We start from the raw sequence: 24,146 nt of genomic DNA on the forward strand, positions 1-24,146 counted from the left end.
CCTCTGGCCTATACCCCAGTTCTTGTATAAATAATATTTTAAAAAATTCAAACCTTCATAACTAAACATCAAGGAATAGTTATAAGTCACATAGCTAAAATTTTTAAAGATTTTTGACACTGTTCTATACTCAATGAGCAAGTCATCAAAATTTCTAGTGATTAAATAGGAGAACAACAGGAGTTCTATATAGTAATTCAGTGAGGCAATAAATATACAATTCAAGATTGTATATTTCCCTCTAGATATTAATCACTACAAACTCTCAGAGCATTGGTAATAGGTTTTGAGCATTATATTTTACCTCAAAGAATGGGGGTGGCAGGCGACTTGCTAAGTCTCTCAGAGTATTACTTTTATAAAAGCGACTTCCAGAAATCCAGCCCTTGACAAACTGCAAAGTTGGCAACTTCATGAAAGGCGATGATAAAAAGTTTAGATAAGCCACTTCTTATACATAAAAGGTACTTTTTTTTTTTAAGTTTTTTTTTTTTTAAGATTTATTTATTTATGTATTTATACAAGCACTGGGTACAGTCAGAAGCGCGGGAGGGTGAGAGAATTCACCAGAGCCAGAGCGGGGAGCAGAACAGGCAGAAGGACCGAAGTACACTGCTGAGGGGAGCAGCGGGCGGCAGGAGAGGTCTGCGCGCCATGTGGGACCCTCCTCCGGTGACCGGGGAGCAGCCGGGGATCGAACCGGCACTGCAGAGGCTGCGGGCAGCTTCGCAACCCAGCGCTCAACCGCTGCGCCACTGAGGAGGCCCCATAAAAGGTACTTTTAATAAGAGAGAGATTACACTTTCCTTAGAATGATAAACCTGGGTCCTAATTCCCCCATCAATCCATCCCACCCATTCCCTTCAATTCAAATTCTACCCCCCAAATATTTATTAACAGTAAATTAATCCACTATCTAAAGATAACAATTCATAAAAATAATCAACTATGTCCCATTTGGAAAGAAAGAGTCTAATATTCTCTGAATATATGTAGAGATCATCATGTTCAAGACTAAATATAAGCTCCAGACCAAAACCAGACCTCCTGATACCTAGTTCTCTGTTTTCCGCTCAACTGATGAAAAGAATGGTTTTGCTTTTACCCTTCTCCCTGACTCTCTCCCAGAACAAATAAATAATGAGAGTGTCATGTCCTAAAGAGTTGTAAAAGAGACAAAAACTTCAAATAATCTGAGGTTGCCAAAAAAGCTAAGGATAATATTTTTGTTTCAAGTTTATCTTTAAGTCACATCTTCAAGGAAGGGACAGATAGGTCTGCTTGGGATTGATGATATAGTATAAATGCACAATAAAGAAATAAGGAGAATTCTTCTACATCTGTTTGTTTCTATTTGGATTTTTTTCTCCTCTTGGAGAAGAATGATTTTCTAATTGAAGAGGACAGAAAAAGCATTTTTAAGAGGGAAGTCACAGAAGTTCCAGGTTGCTGAACATGCCAGGATATGAAAAATTTGATGAGAATTCCCATCCATAATCCATTAGGAACTATGAAGAATGACAGAGGGATTCCAATACAGGAGAAAAATCACATACCATTTAAATTTTCAAGAAGGGAGATTCTGCAAACTATAGACAGAAAAAACTTTGTGTTGAACCTGAACAAGACTCTAGAGTAATTATTAAAGCGTTGATCTCTGAGTACCTCAAAGAGAAAGCAGTGCTACTTAGTACCAGTGTGGGTTCCCCATGAATAAGTCACTTGAGAATAACCCCATTCAAATATGTGATTAATAAACTAGTAACTCCACATACTAGAGATATAGATTTGGCAGACATATATCCTTATGACAAGATAGAGGGATTAAGAATCAGATGCTAGTACAAATAGTGATTAGTTGAATAACTCTACTTGAAATTGGTAAACACCAAAATGAAGTGAAGTTTAGATAGACTTAAAATTGCTGTCTTAGACTTCAAGCAAGTTATAATTTTATTATGTCCTTAAGGCATTAAAGAAATGTGCCTCAAACCTGTGGAAAAATTGGAACTAAAAAGGGATAATTAATATGATAGATTAATAAACAATCTAAAGGACTTTGAAAAGCTAAAACAAGTGGTCAAATATAGGAAAAGTTAATTTGAGAAGTTACTATGAAATCTACCCGTGGAACTAAGAAACCAATTGCATGATTCCATAAATAAGATGTGACTCAGAAGCCACATATAAAAACAAACATGGCAATTTTGACTGGACATTGAGAGTCAGTAGTCAATATTTAAAAGTACCATACTTATAAAGCCACTGTTTACTGAAAAAATTATTCTATCTCAGGTCTGTACTAAGCATTTAACATAGACTATCTTATTAAGTCCATATAACAACCTTAGAAGAGAAATAGGTAAAAATGTAGGTGACCTACCCAAGACAAAGTGGACTACCAGTGCCATGAGTGCTCTGAAGTCTGTTTTGCAGCTGGTAATCTTAACCATGAAATTGTATGCTCCTCTGCACAGCAAGAGTGGCAATGGTTCTACTGTTCTCTGTCAGAAGACATGTGGAAGTACTACATTTTGAAAATAATATAGCAAATAGTAACATGCTCAGTATTCACAGAGTGGTGAGAGGATTCAATATCATGTCACTGAACAAGGATTGAAGAAAGAATTTTTTTTCCATTTTAGAGGCTTGAAGATAGGATATATAATTTTCAAAAACAAAGGACTGTGATGTAAAAGAATGACTCCCAAACAGCAGGACTTAATGATAAACTTAATACAAGAGAAAATAGTAATAATCTGAGCTTTCCAAGGTTTGTGGGGGAAGGCTGTTTGTGTGGGGATGAAACATATTACTGACAAACAAAAACAACTACAAACCAACAAAAATAGCTGTGGGCAAACTCTTCACAACAACAAAGCAGCAGCAAAACCCTGAACAGCAGAAAGCTGAGAATGACTGCATGGAGTGCAGGGAACATGTTACCTGCCTTATTCCATCCCATAATCCAGAGAAGGTTGGTGCCAAAAAGGATTTCCTTGGAGGGACTTACCCCACAGGGACAAGGACAAAAGACCCCCAAAAAAGTCTCTCCATAAGTCACAAAGACAACAAGATAGGATAAGGGGAACAAAGGAATGATAAAATAATTAGAAAGCAATTGAAAAAATATCAATAGTATGTCCTTATCTATCAATAACTATTCTTAATTACTCTAAGTGAAAATAGTTTAAATTAAAAGGCAATGTGTCTTAACATAAAAAATACAAGACCCAACTATTTATTGCCTACAGGAGAGTCAATTAACCTCTAAGGACATTTGAGGGGAAAAAAGGAAAGGATAGAAAAAGATATTTCATGCAAATAAAAATAAAAAGTAGGTTTAACTATACTTAGATAAATAAGCTTTAAGGCCAAGCAATACCAAGAATCAAATGAGGTCACTACATAAGAAGTAAATTCATTAAGAGGGTATAACAATTGTAATTATATGCACACCCAATATAGAGCACCTAAATTTTTATTTCTAAAGACAGAAATACACAGCAATGTCATAGTAAGGGACTTCAATAACCCACTTTCAACAATGGATAGCTCATCCAGACAGAAAATCAGTGAGGAAATAATGGACTTGAACTACACTTTAGAGTAAACAGATGTTAGAAAAATTCCAATCCATTCCAACAGAATATACGTACTCTTCAAGCACACACTGAATAATCTCCAGGATAGGTTATCTGTTATATCACAAAATTAGTAAGTTAAGGGAGGCTGAAAATCATATAGAGTGCTTTTTCCAATCACCATGGTATGAAACTAGAAATCACTAACAGGGAGAAAATTGAAAAAATCAAACATGTGGAAATTAAATACCTTTGAACAACCACTATGTCAAAGAAGAAATCAAAAGGGAAATTAAAAAATATCTGGAAACAAAAACAGAAACATGGTATATCAAAACATGCAATGCAGCAAAAGCAGTTCTAACATGGAGGCTTACTGAGATAAATACCTACATTAGGATACACTATTAAATGTGATACAGGGACTCCCTGGTGGCACATGGGGTTAAGTCTTAGCACCATGAAGCTATAGCGCTGGCAGTACAAGTTTGATCCACAACCAGGGAGCTAACCCACATGGCGCAGCAGACCTTTCCTGTGTCACCTGCTGCTCCCCTCAGCAGTTTATTTCAGTGGACCCACCTGTTCTGCTCCCCACTCTGTCTCTGGTGAATCCTCTCACCCCACCCCCTACCTCTGGCCTACACCCCAGTTCTTGTATGCATAAATAAATAAATCTTTTTTAAAAATGTGATACAATACGCTGACAGACAATAAAAATTATTATCATCCCAATAGATGCAGAAAAAGCATTTCACAAAATTTAACATTCTTTTGTGATCAAAGCTCCTAAGTTGGGTATAGAATTAACATATCTCAACATAAGGAAGGCCACATATGACAAACTCATAGCTATCACCATACTCAATGATGAAAGGTTGATAAGTCTCCCTCTAAAATCATAAGACATGGATCCATATTCACACATTTTATTTAACATAGAACTGAAGCTCTAGCCATTAGGCAAGAAATAAAAAGTAACCAAATAGGAAAGGAAGAAGTAAAGTCAACTATATTTGCAGATGACATAATCTTATATATAGAAAATCTAAGGACTTTCCACCAAAAAGCAGGTAGACTTAATAAATGAATTCAGTAAGGTGGCAGGATACAAAAAATATACAAAATTGATTGTATTTATATACTAATGACCTAAAGAAAGCAATCCCATTTACAATAGCATCAAAAATAAAATCATAGGGCCTCCCTCGTGGCACAAGGGGTTAAGACGCAACCTATGAAGATCTCCGCAGTCACTGCAGCATGAGTTCGATCCCCGGGCAGGGAGCAACCCACATGGTGCAGCAGAACTCTCTTGGCTTGCCTGCTGCTCCCCTCAGCAGTGTATTTCAGTCGATCTGCCTGTTCTGTTCCCCACTCTGTCTCTGGTGAATTCTCTCACCCCTCAAACCTCTGGCCTGTACCCAAGCTCTTGTATACATAAATCTTTTTAAAAAAATAAATAAAATCATAGGTTTAACCAAATTGAAAGATCTATAAACCAAAAGCTACAAGATATTGATGGAAAAAATTGAAGACACAAATGGAAAAATACCCTTGTTTCTGGATCAGAAGAATTAATATTGTTAAAATGTCCATTCAACCCAAAGCCATCTACAGATTCAGAACAAACCCTATCAAAATCCCAATGGCATTTTTCACAGAAATACAAAAAAATGATTCCCAAAAAGAGATGACTGGATCAAGAAGATGTAGTACATATACACAATGGAATATTACTCAGCATTCAAAAAGATAAACACATGCAATTTGCAGCAACATGGATGGAGCTGGAAGGGACCATGCTCAGCGAAATAAGCCAGAAAGAAAAAGAAAAATACCGGATGGTCTCACTCATAGCAGGAATCTAGAAAACTTAAATAAGGGAACAGGAAAAAGAATAACTATAAGAAAGAAAATATCAAAATCAACAAACAACTATGAACAGAGATACTCTAGGGTGGGTAGGGGGCAGGGAAAGGAGAGATTGGGGTCAAAATAAGGGGGTTGTAATTGCATGGGGAATATAAAAATAAAATTTAAATTAATAAAAAAAAGAAATACAAAAAAATGTACTAAAATTCATATGGAATTCATAAAAGGCCCTGAATAGCCAAAGCAATCTGGAGATAGAACAGGACTGGAAGCATTACACTTGCAGATTTCAAACTATTACAAAGTTACAGTAACCAAAACAGTATGGCACTGGCATAAAAACAAACACAAACCACTGGAACACTCACAAAATGGAATCCTTTTCAGACATAAAAGAAGATCTTGCCTTTTGTCACAACATTGATGAAACTGAACCTGGAGGAAACTGTGCTAAGTGAAATAAGTGAAACATAAAAAGACAAATATTGTATGTTATATAATAGTGGTAATATGTGGATTTTTAATTTTTTTTTAAATCAGCTTTCGAAAATCTGATTTCATATAAAAAAACAGAATGGTAGCTCTCAGGAGCTGGAGGAATGAGAAAATAAGGTCAAAAGTCAGACGTCTTCAGTTATAAGAATAAATTCTGAGACTCTAACGTACAGCATGGTGATTATAATTAATACAGTATTACATACTTGAAAGTTAATGAGAGTAGATCTTAGGTGTTCTCAACACACACACACTTGTGTGTGTGCAAAGTTAACTATGTAAAGTAATGTCTGTGTTAACTCTCTTAGTAATCATTCCACAAAATACATGTATATCAAATCATCACACTATATACATTAAATATACAACTATATTTGTCAATTATTCCTCACTAAAGTTGGGGGGGAGGGCTGAGATATCTTTATGGTGATTAGTTCCTTTCACTGAAAGTATTCAAAGGGCAATAGTGAAATGGTCAACCATTTGGTTGTGCATTTGCTAGAAATTAGAGAAAACTAAGCCTGACATAATCAAGACAAATTCCTATGAGAAACTGTTGAGTCTCCCATTTATTTCTAGGAAAGAATGGCCATCAAACTTTCTGAGAAACCTTTATCTTCCTCATATCCCGAAGTCTTCCAATGCAATCCACACCTGATACACAGTAAAACAGCTTTTAGGGGTGCTATATATTAATCGGCAATCACTAGTCCTGCACATGGACTAGTAAATGGAAATGGAGGGCTCACAAGAGGAAGCAGAGGGGATGGGTGAAAGTCAATAGCATAAAAGAAAGACTCTAAAGAAAGGCAGGCATTACTCCATCCTGGATACTCAGATACAGAATGCCAGAAACCCTAAATGTTAGAGAAGAAGCTAACAAATCCAACCATATCACCTCTTTAAAGTTATGCCAGGTTCACATATGATTCTAAAACCAGGTGATGCCAATGAAATTCTAGGTTAGGGTTTCAAAGTAAATAATCCATAATCTCAGTCATCACCATGTATCCCCTACTATGTGAAACACTTCACACCTCATCATATAGCAAACCAGGAGCTGGTAGTGCCAGGAAAACTACTGACAAAGAAGCAGGCATCAACACACAAGACAAGGGTCACTAGGCAGAAGGTCCCCTCAGGCAGAAATTTACCCAACAGGTCCTTTCTCTGAATCATCCAGCCCCATAAAAACCTCTTGACCATCACTGATACTTAGAAGCCCTTGATGACACCTCCTTTGCTCCATGAAAATTACTTTTATCAAGAAACAATCAACCCAAGTGGCCTTACATTCTTAGAGCTACCCACATCCCTCTCCACTTGGGAACTACTCAGAAGGGAGCAAGGGAGCCTATGACCTACTTGCACCCCACCGGATCAAATTCAGGCTTTCATGTCTGAAATCTCTGGGCTACATTGGACTATGTCCAGAAAGATAACCAGTCACCAGGTTACCAAGGTGAGTTAAGTTAACAGCAGTCATAGTTCATTATGCCCTCAAATGTCTACTGCGAGCATAGCCTGCCTGCTGCGAGCATAGCATCCACCCTATGGACAGCGTTCCTGGCAATGTGGCCCAAGCCAAGAAAGGCTGACTTGATAAATGTTATCCTTACTTTCAAATTTTATGCTGGTATAGAATGTAAGAACTGCCAGGTTGCTAGAGACCATCAAGTCTACTCCTTTGTTTTATCAGCTAAGGAAACTGAGACCCAGAAAGGGGTCACAGTTACTGAGGTCACAGGAGTCCCCCATCCCTGTTTGGATTCCCAGCCTAGGACTCTTTCTTCTGTGGTCATAATGACGTCTCACTGCCCTCTGAAACCTGGAAAACCTACTACAACTACCACTTTTTAAAATGTCTATTTTCCAAAAGAATAACTATAATAAAGAAAAAATCAAAATCATCTAGCAACTATAAACCAGAGACACACTATGGGGTGGGGGTGGGGAGAGGAAGGAACGGGGTCAAAATAAAGGGGGTGCAATTGTATGGGGAATAAAAAAATATCAAGTGAATAAACTGCTTCAGTTTTGGAAAAAACAGTAAAAAAAATGTCTATTTTCCATTTGTTATAAATATAATCAACATTTTCTGGCACCTACTTTCTGCCAGGCACAACTCCAAGGGCTCTCTGTAAATTAACTCACTGAATCCTCCCAACAAGCCAAAGGGGCAGGTTACTACGATCATCTCCATTTTACAAAAGGAAAAACTAGAGGTAGAGGTCCTCCAAACAGGTTAGAGCTGGCTAGCTAACGAAACAGTCAGGTTCCAAAGTCCCCACTCTTAGGCACTGTTAGAGTTTATGAAAGATAATTTCTTTAACTAATAAAATGATAGAGGAGCAAGCCTGAAACAGTGTGATCATTAGTGTTCTGCAATGAATTTAAGGGGAAAAACCACAAATTTCACTAGCATATGTAATATATCCCTTGATCATCTATTAGGGAATGTCTGTGTATATTTCAATGAAATACATAAAGCACATTAACAATTTAAGCATTTCTTAAAAGGTAAAATCACATGCATCCCAGTCTACAAGTCTGCCACTTGAAATAGGCAGAGTTATTTGAGGGCTGGCTTTAGAAGATCTATTTCTGGGTATATGACTTGAAAAGCAAAGGTATCGTTGCTGGTGTCCACCTGTGCAGACCCTCCTGCATGGATTCAAGATGATTTCTCCTGTTTTTACATTAACCTTCTACAGAAAAAAAAAAATCAACCCCCAAATCATCAATAATAGAGCGGAAGAAAATCAAACTAAAATGACAACACACCTCTGAGGATTAATAAAAAATACATATGATAAACAGTATTCCAAATCACTGGAACAAATACCCAATATTCTATTGTATTACATTTTCACTTTCCCTCATATTAAAACTGATGTCAAATCTCATTATCTTGGTTATCCAGGAGAAGTAGTCCAGAAGCAATAATGGTAGAAATAAACAAATTACAGTTGTGCCTAAGATCGAATTTCAAGGGAAAAATTGCTGTCAATTTAGAAAATGCACTATCATGTAAACTTACAGGACTTATTTTACCAGCCAAATGTCCTAGTGCGGAGTGTGTAAAGAGCCCACTATGAAAATATAAGAGATCCTAAAAACTCTAAAAACAGAAAAGCATTGCCTTAAACATGAAACCCACAGTCCAGAGAATTAAAGCAAAGAAAAATGTCAGGTACATAGCAGTAACTCATTAAATACTTGTTGAATACAAGTGAAGAAAACGTTCACAGAGGAGCATAATAAAAAATGTCGAAATGGAAAAATAGCAGATACTGCTTTGAGTTGTTGAGATTTTATTAATACCAGGGTAAGAAAGAACTAACGATCATAGAGATTGGGGAAAAAAATGATAACACAATCCAATCAGACAAAATGTTGTGCTGCAGGACCTGACTTGTACTTCTGAAGAAAAATATCTCTAAGCCCAGCTTTGCCTTAGTAAGGGATCTGGAATCAAACCCTGCATGGTGACATAACATTTACAGTACAGTTCTAATGTGGCAAAATTCCCTGAATTTGGTGCATTTTAAATATAATATGTTAATTAAGAATTTTCAATAGGAGTTGCCCAAGCTTGACCCATCACTTATTTTAGTAACAGGAAAAATATATATCATATATCTTCTCTGCTCCACTAAAAGAGCATAAATACAAATGCAATTAGACAAAATCTACATAAGCCAGACCTGTCATATCTGATCCATAAATTAAAGCATAATAAAATTACAGCCTGGGAGTCTGAGAGTAATTAAGGCTATGTACAGCACCATCCTAGCCATGGCCCAGTCAAAGAATCTCCCAACAATTATATCATAATCTTTCTCCTGGGGAATCAGCTCTTGCTCTTAAACTCTGGCAGGACTTGAAATTAGCACTTACATACAATATAGCAGTTACCAATTTTGTACAGAATGCCTAATATAAAAGTAATATTATATTCTGTTTCTTGTTTTAATGCCTGGTTAGAACACATATCCTTTTCTCTCATGGCATATACTAAAGGTCATGGTATCACAGCTCACCTAAAATTCCTGCTCAATTTAAATCTTAGCCACAACACTGGTTTCTTATAAGAGCACAATGAGAAAATATTCCAAAATCTTCTTCAGTGTTCACGAGATAAAAAAGAAAGAAAGAAACCCAAGTGGGCACGTGATGAGATTTCATAAAGCCTTAATTGCCAACTATTATTTTCCCTTTTACCTTTAAGTGTTTCTGAACCGCTTAAAGGACAGGGCAGGTGCTTCAAAGGAAAATCTAACGACACACCTGTTACATAACCTGTTCTTAGTTGGTCAGGTTATGTGGTTTTGATAAGGAATAAAACACAGTCAAAAGCAGTAGAAACACTGATTCTCTGTTCTCCATTCTCCCATTAGTCAGGACATTCATCTGAGGCACACACCCAATAAGTAGCTCTGTGCCTCAGTTTCCCTAACCATTAAATATGAGGTGTGATGCTATTCAAATTCTATTTGATCAAAGTTATGAACATAACACACTAGAACGTTATGTTGATTACAGAGTATTACATAAATACAACATGTATTGTATTTTAAAATTCCAAAGCTTATTGTAGTGTTTTACTCCAAATACTCCAAAGAGGTTGGCTGGGCCATTAATCAAGATGAGGCAAATACCAATGTACTGAAGAGAAGTGTATATAAAGATACATAGAAACCCTCCCTGGCAAAGTTGTCACTGTGCATCCATTGTCATATGCAAAGAGGAAACCACAGAGCTTAAGAAGGACGGGTCTTTTTGTTTTTGCTTTCCCTGACAGTATCAGGGCCTAGGAACACAAGATGACAAAGTTTCAGAAAATCAAGGACCCCAAATGATCAAGTTCTTCTAATCGTCTTTTCCATATTTTCTTACCCAAATGGCGCCCAATGTAGTGATAAAACTCCACAACTCCAGATCTGTGGAGATTTGCCGAGACCCAGGAAGGGGTCAAGGAGAGAGAAGTTGCACAAACACAGATGGTGCGGCCTTTCCTCCGCCCGCCCAACTGTAGCCAATAGAACGGCCGCAGTAGGCTCTAAAGGAGGCAGATGGATTCTCTCCTGGAAATCTAATTGGCGTCCGGGAAACCAGAGCTAAATCTCCAGGGAGGCCTGAGCACCCAGGTTAACCCAGCCCTACACTGCAAGGATGCCTCGTTGGCCAAGCACAGGCCTGTCGTGACCCCTTTGGAAACTAAGCACCAGAAGGTTAGGATACCACCACCCACACCCAACCAAGATAACCATAGATGCCTTCTAAAACACAGCGAACATTTCCATACGAAAAGAAGTGTTAGCGCTGGTGTCCAGAGCTTGCACTTGGTCGGCCTTTTGGGAACCCAGCCCGGCCAAGCACCCTCTCCCCAGAGTCTTTGCACCCAAAGAAAGGGAAGACCCCAGCTTTCAGACTCACCCTTCTGCACCCAAGAGTGCCACCTATTTCCCTAGCGCCGAAGGACGCTGGCCCGGCTTCCACTCACCCATCCCCTACCCCTGACCGCCGCAGGGACGGCCGCCGCGCTCTCCCAGCGCTCGGAGCCGGGCCGGGTCGCCCGAGAGACCCCGCGCTCCGCAGCTGCCGCAGCCGCACGGAGCTGTGCAGCCCTGCGCACTTGTTGCCGTCCCCGAGGGACCGGGGGGCGGCGATCCCTCGCGCCGAGGAGCCCGCGGTAGCGCCCCCGTCCCGCCTCCGCTGACCTCGCCTCCCCGGGACCGTGGAGAAAGTAGCTCAGGGATCGTGCACTCAGGTGAGGAGGACAAACTTTTCCACCCAGGGCTGCAGGGAGAGGCGGGGCACGGAGCCCCCCAGAGCCATTACCTGGAGCTGCGCCCCCGCCGCCTCCGGAGCCCCAGCGAGGCGCTGCCTCCCGCGCCCTGCCCCAGGGCGCCCGGAACGCGCCCCCGGACCGCCGCCGCCGCCCGGAGCCGCGAAGGCTCTCCCCGAAGCTGCCCACGCCCGGCGGCCGCAAGACCGCGGCCAGCGCGCAGGGGGCGGAGCCGCGGCCGCGCTCCGGCCCGGCTGGCTGCGCCCGCCGCGGTGCCGCCGCCCCCGCTCGCTCCGCGCCTGCCGGCTGCCACTGGATCCCCGGCCTACCCGCCTCCCGGCCCCGGCTGCACAGGCATCACATGGCCCGGCCCGCCCGCCGCGCCCGACACCGGCTCCAGGAGGAAACCTGAAGCTGCCGGCGCGGCGCTGTCTCCGCCAGCCCCTCCCGCCGCGGGGCGGTGGCCGGCTCGCCTCGGCTTCCCTCCCCCGGCACCGAGCGCCGAGGCGGGCGGAGGCTGGCGCGGCCCGGCCGGGCCCGAGGGAGGCGAGGTTGCGCCCTAGTGGCGGCGCCCGTGCGCCCCGGGCCCCCTTGGGCCTCGCCTGGGCGCTGCCTGGAGAAGGGGCCGGCCTGCCCGCACCTGCAAGGAGTGGTGCCAGCCCCGAGGGAGGCTCAGGCCGCGTCAGTCAAAAGGCACCACACCGGTGGCACAGTCCGGCCCCAGCATTATTTAAACAGCAGCAGACGCCGTATCCCGTCGTCTCCAGCTCACGTACCTCTGGCCCAGAGCTTCGAGAACTGGGCTTCTCCTGGCGTTCTTGCAACCACGTGGCGCCTTTAAAGTCGCGATTCAAGAATTTTCGTGAAAACCATAATGTGTGTGTGTGTGTGTGTTTCATTGAAGAACAAACGAAAGAGTTCCTTATCCTGGTGATTATTCTGTTATAACCGATCACAACCCCAAGGGGAGAAGCTTCCTCTCCATCAGTTCTTACATAAAACAGACTTCAATTACAGCAGCTTTCAAAACAAAATTGCCGATTTGACAGTTCTCGTAATTACCTTGAATCTCTGCTTTGTTGTCTTGTGAAGACCTGTCACCCACAGAACCAGGACAGGGGTGTGGTCCAAGGAAGTTGGCCACCATGACGCTGAGCCAGAAAGGAGCACCCTTCCCCAACTACCTCTGTCTCCTCTGCAGGTCCTTGGCCATTTCCACCTCCCTTCCTGTCCTCACTTTGGCGAGTCCAGCTTGCTGGAATAGCTCCTGAGAGGCAGCTACTGGCTGAAGAAGAGAGCACTGCTGTGTGTCTAAAGTCAGCTCAGCTCCAAGGGAAAGGCCCGGCATTGCCTTCATAAAAAAAACCCCCAAGTGTCACTGTACTCCTCACCGAGGGCTGCACTTCCAGTTGATTCTAATTCAGGGAGAACTGTGAGCCCAAGACCTGGCCTCAGGCACTGCCTTGTGAAGAAAAAAGTTTCTGACCTTCATGACACTGAAGATAAAGATAAAAACAATAGTCTTCAAAAATAAAATATATTTCCAACCTAAATATGTCTCCTGAAGATTAAAAGAATGAGACAAAAATAGTTTTCAAGCCATTCAAGTGAGTAGGAACCTTGATGCATCTGTTATTCCTTTTTATGGCATTAGTATTGAATCATTGTATATTTTCTTTCTTTGTCCACCCTTTTTCTTTCATTAATTCTGTCAGAAATACAAGTAGAGAAAAATAAGTCAACGTGAGAAGAGAAACAACTGTGGTAAGAAGTTGCCCCAAAACTTCTCTTCCCCATTGTATGGGGAATATAAAAATAAAATTTATTATTTAAAAAAAAAAATAAAAATTCACCTACAAAAAAAAAAAACTTCTCTTCCCCACTAAAAAGAAACCAGCAAAACTAGTAATTGTGGAACCCTCACTGAGGACATATAATCACGCGATCTATAGTTTTCTTGCTTTCTCTCAAGTACTGAGTGTAATCAATATTTAAATAAGTACTTGGCTTTCAACTTCTCTAGGTTCAAATATTCAGCAAAGTGTACTCTAGCCATCTTAAAAGAAGTCTGCAAGTGTGTAAGGCAGGAAGCTATCAGTTCCGTAAACAACCCTTTGCATCTGATTGATTTTGCTGCTCCAGATATAGGTCACTCAGGACACTGAGATAGTGTGAAGCTTGGCTGGGACAGCACTTATTTAGAATTCAAAGACTTCGCATTCTCAGTCCCCAGACAAGGAACATTCAGCCAACAAGAAATCAAGCTGTTAATTCAGTTGGGAAAATTCTAACTTCCATGAGTATTATACCAGTGTCCCAGCTCAGCTGTCTTTTCTAACTATTCAATCTCCATTCATCCTTACAGACTTCTCTCCAGACAGACCTCCTCCATAAATCCTTTCTTTATTGTACTGATTTCCGACACCCTCTGAACTTTGACAAAGTTTAATGGCCTTACCACACAACATAGCACCTGATTGTATTTACTGTCATATGCTAGACAACCACAAGTTCTTATCCTCTCTTCAAAACTTGTCATTTCAAGGACAAAGACTTTTTAACCCAGTAGTTTCCACAATACTAAGTTTCCTCTGGGGCATTTAATATTTGTTTTTGTGAACTATCATATCAGGTATGCAGATAAAAAAAATATTGATCACAATTTTCACTTTAATGGTTATAAATACCCCAAATTCTATTACCTACTTAAATGTTTCCTGCTCTTCGTTCTATTTCCTTTGCCAATAATTCTCAAAATTATTAAATAATTATAAATCTAGTGTTTGGCCATATGTATTAGGAAACTACCAGTGTTTCCAAAATAAAAATATAAGAAGATGATAGATTTTGGTATGAGGACAGATAGGGACAAGTTTTGGAATAAGAAACAGGAAGACCCTGAGCAAACCCAACCTTTTTAAGTGTCCATGCACTCCTCTGTAAAATGGACGTAAGAATGGTATCCATTATCATTGTGAGATTTAAACAACTGAAGATGATTATGGGGTGCATAAGTAGGATATAGGAAATACTGGAAGCTAATATTTCAGAGCATGGCTACATTAGAACACTTCTGAGCTTTCTGATAATTGGTAGAGGGTGTCAGACTGAGGTTAAGAAACTAGTTCTGCATTATACACTCGGTTGCTCAGGCTAAGAAGGGAACACAAAGAGGCCAATATGATCAAAACCAGTGAATATATCTCCTGGGCAAAAACACAGCTTTCAGTCCTGCTACTAATTAGAGTCACCTGAGAAATTTAAAAAAAAAAATAAAGGCTTGATTCTCATAATCCCACCCAGACTAATTATTTTTCAGCATCTCTAAGAGATAAGGTCCAGGCTTTTTTTTAATCCCTCAGCTCCACAGGTGATTCTCAGTGGTATGCCAAAGTTAGAAACAGCTGGACTAAAGGAACCGGACTATTTCCACTGTAGAAAAGTGAGAGCCAGTGAGGCTAAGGGGAGCACCTCTTCCATTTCTACTAATGATGAACAATCCCATTTAAATTGTTGGCCAGCAGTGATTTGGTGTAATGTGCATGTGAAGCACCTAGAGATCTTGTCCAGATGCAGATTTTTACTTGTTCTCAGATGGAGTGTGACACTCTGCATTTCTGACAAGCTCCAGGTGGAGGAAACACTGCTGGTCTGTGAACCATACTCTGAGTAGCAAAATAATGGATGTGGGGGAAGGGGAGGGGGCGTGGAGTCAAGACATATTCACATTATTACAAGAGAATTCTTGATATTTCTGAATATTTTTATGAATCAGTTCATATTTGTTGTGCAACAACTCCATACAAAATGTATTTTGCAATATTTTAAAGAAAGAGTAAGCCATTCCCAGCCAGTTTTAAGAGGTCTTCCCTGCAGGAATGTTAGAGCCCCTCAAACAGGTTCTACTTCTCCCCTCGACACAGTGAGCACAATCCACAGGACCCACAGTACTCTTAGGGACCAAATCAAGGGTATAATTTATATTTTCATATATAATATTAATATATTGGTCTTTATAACAATGCTGTCAAAAACCTTTTGACTTGTAAAGGGCCAGTAACTCCTATGTTTCAATCTACCCAAAAATAGATGTTTTCCCTAGGTTCTAGAACAGTCTTTTTTTTTTAGAACAATCTTCATCTCAGAAAGTGATTACTTATTTACATCACTGGTTTGGTTGGCTTTCTTCCTTGCCAACTGGATCCAGCTATCTTCAAGTTATAGATATCTTCTTAAATCTTAAACCAATTCAAAGGCTCTTTTTGATCTCTGGGGCACAATTGTATCAGGCAGGACAGCTGGATAATGCCCAAATGTGTGTATCTATAAATCTTTCATTGTAAGCAATTTTGTTTCCAAGAGCACCAATGGAGTGTTCAGATATGGGTTGTGGGGCAGAAAAATTCAATATCTAGCCTTTTTCCAACTCTTAACACCTGCCAAATACTCACATGAGCATATTAAATACAGTCTGGAACAATTTTTCACAGTTATATGATAAAGTCCTTCAGAGTTGATAATTGAGATACTAACACCAGTTTAATTAGGGTGATACAAGTAGTCACTGATAATACACGTGGGAAATAATGTGTATGCAATTGTCACATGGGCTGTAAATATGTTTAAGGCTTCTGGTGACATGATGGATGGTGAGTATGAAGCTCCAGTGTTCTGCACGTGATGTCATTTGGAAGCCTCAAAATGCATGTATAGCTTTGGGCAGCTATTACTCATTAAAGAGGATCAAGATCCTGTTTTTCCATTTACAAAGGACAGGCAGAGGAAAGGAAAAGACTGGAAAATCTAGAAATAAAATTGAAATGAATTTGTTCCGCCACCTCCACCCCAAAAAGCCATATAAAAAATACTAACTCAGCTATTTGAAATTTACTCAGTACCATTTGATAGCTCATAACATGTAACCCAAGATCTAATTCTTGTCACTAAAGGATCCGAGAGTTTTCCAGTAGCCTAAGTTAAATATCCTACAGTTTCTGAATCCAACTCAGAAGACCTACGTAGTCAAGGAAAGTGCAATGTATGAGGACTTACTGTTGTTGTTCTGTTCCCACTCTCTTCTTTAGTTGGTTATCTTGGCAGAGCGTTTTCTTCACTGCTTTCAGGAGGGACACAGAGTAGGTAAGCTTACCGAGGCCCTGATATTCCAACCCAAATGAAGAGACTTGGGGATCCACCATAGGATACAGAAGGAAATGGAAAGACTTGAGATAAAAAAGGAGAGTCTAAAAATAACACCTGTAATTCCTCTTGTTTTTGAAAAATAAATGGTCCTCCCCAGACCCCTGTCATTAAAAGGCAGTTAATTCTCTTCTATCAAATAAAATGTCTTTTTTGACATCACTTATTATTAGGGAAATGCAAATCAAAGCCACAGTGCTCCATCATCTTACACATACCTATTAGAATGGCTATTATCAAAAAGACAATAAATAACAAGTATTGGAGAAAATGTGGAAAAAAGAGAACCCTAATATACTGTTGCTAGAAATGTAAGCTGATGCAGCCACTGTGAAAAACAGAACAAAGAATTAAAAATAATTCAAAGACTATCCTTTTGCTTCAAAAAATTAAGACTATAACTATCACAGGATTGTCCAAAAAATATGATAACATTGGGGCCTCCCTGGTGGCACAAGGGGTTAAGACGCAACCTATGAAGCTATCGACAGCCACTGCAGCATGAGTTCGATCCCCGGCCAGGGACATACCCACAATGGTGCAGCAGACCTCTCCTGTCTCTCCCGCTGCTCCCCTCAGCAGTGTATTCTGTAGATCTTCCTGTTCTGTTGCCTATCTCTGGTGAATCCTCTCACCCCCCACACCTCTGGCCTGTACCCCATTTCTTGGATGCATAAATAAATAAATCTTTAAAAAAAGAATATGACAACATTAATTTGAAAAAGATATATGCGCCCCCATGTTTATTGTAGCATTATTTACAATAGCCAAGATGTGGGGGAAAAAACTAAACATCTATCACCAGATGAATAAATAGTGAAAGTGAGGTGTATATATGCACAATGAAATACTACTCAACCATAAAAAAAATAAAATCTTGCCATTTGCAAGAACGTGTATGAACCTTGACAGCATTATACTAAATGAAGTAAGTCAGAGAAAGATAACTGCCATAAAATTTCACATATTTATGGACTCTAACAATAAACAAAACAAACAAACTCACAGAAAACAAATTGGTAGTTACTAGAGGGAAGAGGCTGGAGAATGAGCAAAATGGGTAAAGGAAGTCAATGATATGGTGAAGCATGAAAACCTGACTTTTGGTGGTGATCACAATGTAGTGGATCCAGATATCAAACTATAAAGTATATCTGAAATTTATACATTGCTAAAGACCAAAGTTACCAAAGTTTTTTTTAAAGGTCTTTAAATTAGCCCTTTTTAATATTATTTCATAATGTAAGTAATTAGTTGTTGTTCACTTTGGAGAAAATTTTCAGCCAGATGGGATGGATGAGCTTGGGAAGTAACCATAGTAGAAGTAGTGGACAAACTCAGAGAACTTACAAGATAGCCTTAGCTTTCACCCTCTAATCCAGGCATCAACAAATGTTTTCTGTAAATAGTAAGTGTTTTAGGTTTTATAAATTATATGGCCTCTGTCACACCACCCCCCACCACATCTGGCTTAGACCCCAGTTCTTGTATACATAAAGAAATAAAATAAATCTTTAAAAAAAGAAACAAAAACAGGCAGGGGGCTAAATTTGATCCACTAACTATAGTCTATCTACACCACTGGAATAACAAGGGGAGCTTTAAAAATCACTAATGGCTGGACACTACCTCAAATATGGACAACTAGTCATGTGGAAAGCCACACCATGACCAAAAAAAGTCCAAATTAATTTAGCTATAGAATTAAACTATATAAATTACAGTTATAGGAGAGGTGGAGGGGGAAAGAACTGGAGAAAGTGCAAGGGAGAAAAGAGAATACATACATAGAAGAGAAAATAATGTATCCATCTAACAAGAACCAGATGCTATGAAACCGGAACACAGCACAAGAAAAATACACTTGAAACTAGATACATAATATAGCAAAATTTAATAGTTCAACAAAGGATTAAAGATAAAGTTAGGAAAATATCCCAGAAAGTTTAAGATGAATGCACAGAAAATATGGACTCGAAAGCAAAATTTGTCAGGATTGATCTATTCTAGGAGAAGAGAGGATTAAAAAAAATCAAAGATACAACTTTTGAAAGCTTAGAATTCAAGGACACGTAAGTCTACTTATAAGAATGTATCCTACAAATATATGTAAGGACAAGAAGATATGTATACACTATTTGGTCAGATAAATCATGGAACATTAATAATATGTAGTTGTATAAAAAATATTAATGTGGCTCTGTGTATTAAACAATGTGACTCTGAATGGAAAGATATCCAGGGTACACAACTAACTGAGAAAAGCAACTTGCAGAACAGTAGATTCAATATGAACCCTGTTTTATTTTTAAAATAAAATGTTTATAGAGCAATATATGTATGCAAATGCAATGTAGCCAGTCTATGAAACAATTCAGGAAACTATTAATAATGGTTATCTCTTAAAAGAGAGGTAGAATTGGGGAGGTTGGTGAACAGCCCTCTCACTTTGCAATTTTTTTCAATGTACATGTGTTTCTTTTGTAATTTTTAAAATTCAAAAGCAATAAGTAAATTATTTATTATATGGAGGAGAAGACACACACCAAAAAAAAAGGTTTGCCCTTTACAAACAGCAGATTATCAGGGGTCAGGATGAAAAGAAAATGGAATTACTGATTAGAGAAATACCATGAACCCAGACAAGGAACACAAGCAGTAAAAAGAATTCTCTGGTCCTGAGTTGCCTGCATTAGAGCTGGGAACACAAATTCAAACAAATGGCCAGTAATGACCAAGTTTCAGAGGAAAAATCTGAAACTGTGCAGTATGAATTGTGCAGTATTGAATTGTGCAGTATGTCAAAGCCTGGGAGCTCAAAGACACAGACAAATGAAGGCTACAGTAACCAAAGATGCTTTACAGAGAAAGTGAGCCTTAAAGAATGACAAAGGCAGAAAGGACACTGTAAGCCAGACACCTAGTAAGAATGAAGACATGGATTCTAATGAGTATATAGTATTCACGAGAATGTGGGGAAAGTAGCCTATCTAAATGACAGGTATCACATTAGTTAGGATTAGGTTTGGCTGTATATAACAGAAAACTTAAACAGCAGTGGATTAAATAAGAGCATGAAATTTCCTTTCATGTTTAAGGAATCCGAGGTACAATCTTTTTCAATAACTTCATCACTGACAAGTTCTCAGACTCCTTCTCCCTTCTTGCTTCATATTTTTAGCACTGACTTACAGCATCAAGCTGTCCTCATAAATGCAAAAGAGTTGCTATAGCACCAGCCATCATATCTATGTTCTATAAGGAAACAAAACAAAACAAGGAAAAAGAGGAATCTTTGCCAATCCAATCCAGTCCAATCAAGATCTTTTAAAAAGCTTTCCTGGAATCCCCATCCCAACAACTTCTACTTACTTCTCATTGGCTACCCCTTTTAGTTACAGGAGGTTGGAAACATTGATTTTTTTAAGTTAAACACATTGCTGTTCCTATTTATACAAGGTTTCTAGGAGTAAAGAAAAAGGACTATCAACCATTTCTGGCAAACAGTTAAATTTTTTCAACATGGCAGACAAAATGAATTTAAATCTAAAAAGTGGAGAAAGAAATTAGCAAATTACCTATCATTCATAGAGAAATAAGTAAAGAAATGAATATTTAGAGTTTTTAAAGCTTTGGAGAAATAAAACTAGAAAATGAATGATCTATACACTTAAATTAGTTAAGAATATAAATCTTATGTTGTAAATTGTTTTACCATAATTAGTTTTTTTATTTAAGTAGTTAATTGGTAATTTTTGTAGCTGCATACCTGATCTTTTTTTAATTTTTTTTAAGATTTATTTATTTATACATACAAGAGGCGGCATACAGGCCAGAGGTGTGGCGGGGGTGAGAGGATTCACCAGAGACAGAGCGGGGAACAGAACAGGCAGATTGACGGAAGTGCACTGCTGAGGGGAGCAGCGGAAGAGTCAGGAGAGATCTACTGCACCATGTGGCTTGCTCCCTGGCCGCCTAGGGGATCAAACTTGTGCTGCAAAGGCTGCAGACAGCTTCATGGGTTGCGTCTTAACCCCTTGCACCACCAGGGAGGCCCTGCATACTTGATCTTGCAAAAACATGTAACTCTATTCCAGTCATCCACTTTCAACCTCCCACAATTTTCTAGAGAAATTTAGTGACATTCAGTTATGTGCCCTTTATTCTACCAATACAGAGTGGACTTCAGGTCTGCTTATAGTCATTGAAGTCTGTCTTTCTCCCTTCTATCAAACACCATGGTGCTTTGAAATACCACTATAATAATTGTTAGTATCAATATGTTGCACTTTGGTTGTTTATCATTTTGCTGGTTAGAGGCATCTGGTTGAAGAGAAAGAGCAGAATCGACTTTGTCATCAGACATACCCAACTTTCCACTTGCTATGTTCCTCCAGCAAGTCACTTCAACTCTCTAAGATATTTTCTGGTTACCCTTACAGTCAAGATCATAAGAAGAATCCTGTAATCTTTTTCAGGGTGTGCTGAAGATTGAACCTAGTACTTAGCAGGAACTCAGTAAAAAATAGCCTTCATTATTAGTTATGTCTTCCCTGCTGGATTCTAAATTCATTAAGAACAGAGCATGTTTTACTTTTCTTTTTGTGGACCCCGGGGCTAACACAGTAGACTCCTTTGCAAGCGTCATTTCAACCTGGAAGATCTCAAAAAACTCAAAAACAGCAACACGCAAGTCAGCCTGCACCAGTGAGGAGAACATAACTCACCCATTGTAGTAGGTGGAGCCAGGAAGGAACTTAGAGGAACTAGACCAGTCAGCGGTGGTCAGAGTCATTGTAGAACAACCCTGTGGGACTTCTGAAATTCTGAGATTCTAGACACCTCATCTTGTTGCTTCTTTCCCTTTTACACATGTCACCATTTAATGAATTTGTTTTACATATTTCTTTTAGGTACAATGTGACCAGTGTGCTTGTTTTAGAGTGTTTCCTGGCAAACAACCACAAGGAACAGTCCCTTTTGGTATCAGATGTGGAGATGACTTCAGGCCTGGCCATTTCTGTCACACACACCCTCCTCCTGAGAGGCCACCTGTATCAAAGTCTCCCATGGGCGGTTGTGATTAAGATGCACATGGGTTCTACAAAAGCATCTCATGCCACTGCTTGTATTACTTAAGTCAAATATCTAAAGCACAGGGCACTCTGTCCTAACCCCGTAGGCAGCAAAGCTTTTCTATTGCTCTTATCCTACTATCTTTTGCCCCTCCCTGTCTCTTGACATTTAACATTGGAGCATTGACTTGCATGGCAGAAAAGGAGATGACTTGGTGTCTTCTGTGTATTCAGGAAAACATGTTGTGACTGGCATGCATTTGCGCTAAAGGCCTTCCCTTGTCAGACTGTTATCCCAACGTTAGGCAGAGCTAGCCATGTTCTCAGGCTAGAGGCCTAAGCAGACATATCAGCCTTTTCCCATTACTCATACCCCACCCCTAACCCCCGCCCCAGGTACTGATTCATCAGTTCCAGGGTGCATCCTGGAAAAATATATTTTGAAAGCACTCCCCTGATAATTCTTTTAGATTGCTCCTCAACTCTGCCCTTCAGAAATACCACTATAACCTCTACTCCCTTCTAAAGAGCTATTCTTAGTGATGGTTTGTAGAAAGTCACTTTGACCACCGGTGTCAGTCACTGGTGCTGCAAAGAATTACATTACACATCCCAGACTCACTATCATCATAATGGCAGCTAATACTTATATGGACATATGCCAAACATTGCTCTAAGCCCTTAGCTTACATGAACACATTTAATCCTCACAAAAACATTTTGAGGAACCATTGCTGTCTCCTTTATACCAAGGAAGAAAGCAGTATGTGGTCAAGCCCAGATTTAAACCCAGTCCCTACAGGGCTCACACAGTGAGTTTCAGAAGACCTCAGGAGTCCACGTTTCTTATGGTACAACTGACCACTCCTACCCTAGTCCATCCCTACTCCAGCCCTTCCATCAGATTTGGTCTGCTTAGCCACATAAATTCTGAAAAGAGCTCAGTTTCTCCTTCCAGGAAACTTTCTCCAAACCTTCCACCCTCCACACCTTTATCTAGACTTTCCTCTTATTCTGTGTGTTTCTTGATCACCAAACTATGTGACCTTTTGCTGGTCTGTGTCTATTTCCAACTCCCTCATCTGAGAGTTTGCTAAGTTCAGGAGTTTATTTCAATTGCCCTTGACTTTCTATTGCCTAACACAAGACCTGGCTGAAGGAACATGTAACTGTTGAATAAATATGGCTTTCAATGATACCTCCGCCCCTTTCCCCTACAGGAAGGACTTACTAATTCATCTCTGGAGTCTGGAACAAGAAGGAACATCTTCCAACAGGCCCCTGTTTAGTCTTTCTCTCCAGAAACTACACACTCATTTTTTTTTGTATCTTTTTCTACTTTACCTTACAAATCCTGCCAAATATATTCTTTTTTTGCAGCTGAGGAACCAGGGACACAATAGCCTTGCTGAATATGCAAGAAATGATCACATACAAACTCCAATATTTCCAACTTAAAAGCCTGCATTAGCAGCCTGAATTTCTCTTTTCCATCCTACCTAGACTTATTTGTGGGGGGACCCACTACAATAGGTGAAATGGAGTCCTGAGGGTTTTGGGTGGCATTTCCACAAAATAGACGTGACATACTGATCAACACTTCATAGTAGTCTGCAGTGTAAAGGTGTAGATACAAGCTTTGTTGTCTTTATTTTTTTTTTTTTAAGTTAAGGTCTTCAGAACTATTTGCACCTTGTGAAGTGCCAGGAGCTAGAGAAAGGGGGTGAGCAGGAACTGCGGGTGGAATCACACACACAGGGGTGGTCAGGAGATAATAAGTCAGGGGAGAAGAAACATAAAATGGAATTTGTTTTTTATGATTTCTCTGTGAGGCTTGCATTTGGCTTTCTAGATATTCTCTTTTAATTCTATTATATTTTTAATTAACTTCTATGGATCACTCATGATATACTCTAAGATTACTAAGTGTATTACCAACAAATCTCATTTCCTATAACTCTCACACGGCTCCCTGCACACTCCTGCTTGTGTAGATCATTATATGTTTTAACAGTCATTTAGGCTCTGTAAAATGCGCCACTAAATTGACTTCGATGATAGATACAAATACTATCCCTAAAATATTCCTTAGTATAAAATGCCTTCTTCTATCACACAATCTTCTTT

This window comes from Talpa europaea, assembly GCF_964194135.1.
Source record: "Talpa europaea genome assembly, chromosome: 5".
Classification (NCBI taxonomy): Eukaryota; Metazoa; Chordata; class Mammalia; order Eulipotyphla; family Talpidae; genus Talpa; species Talpa europaea.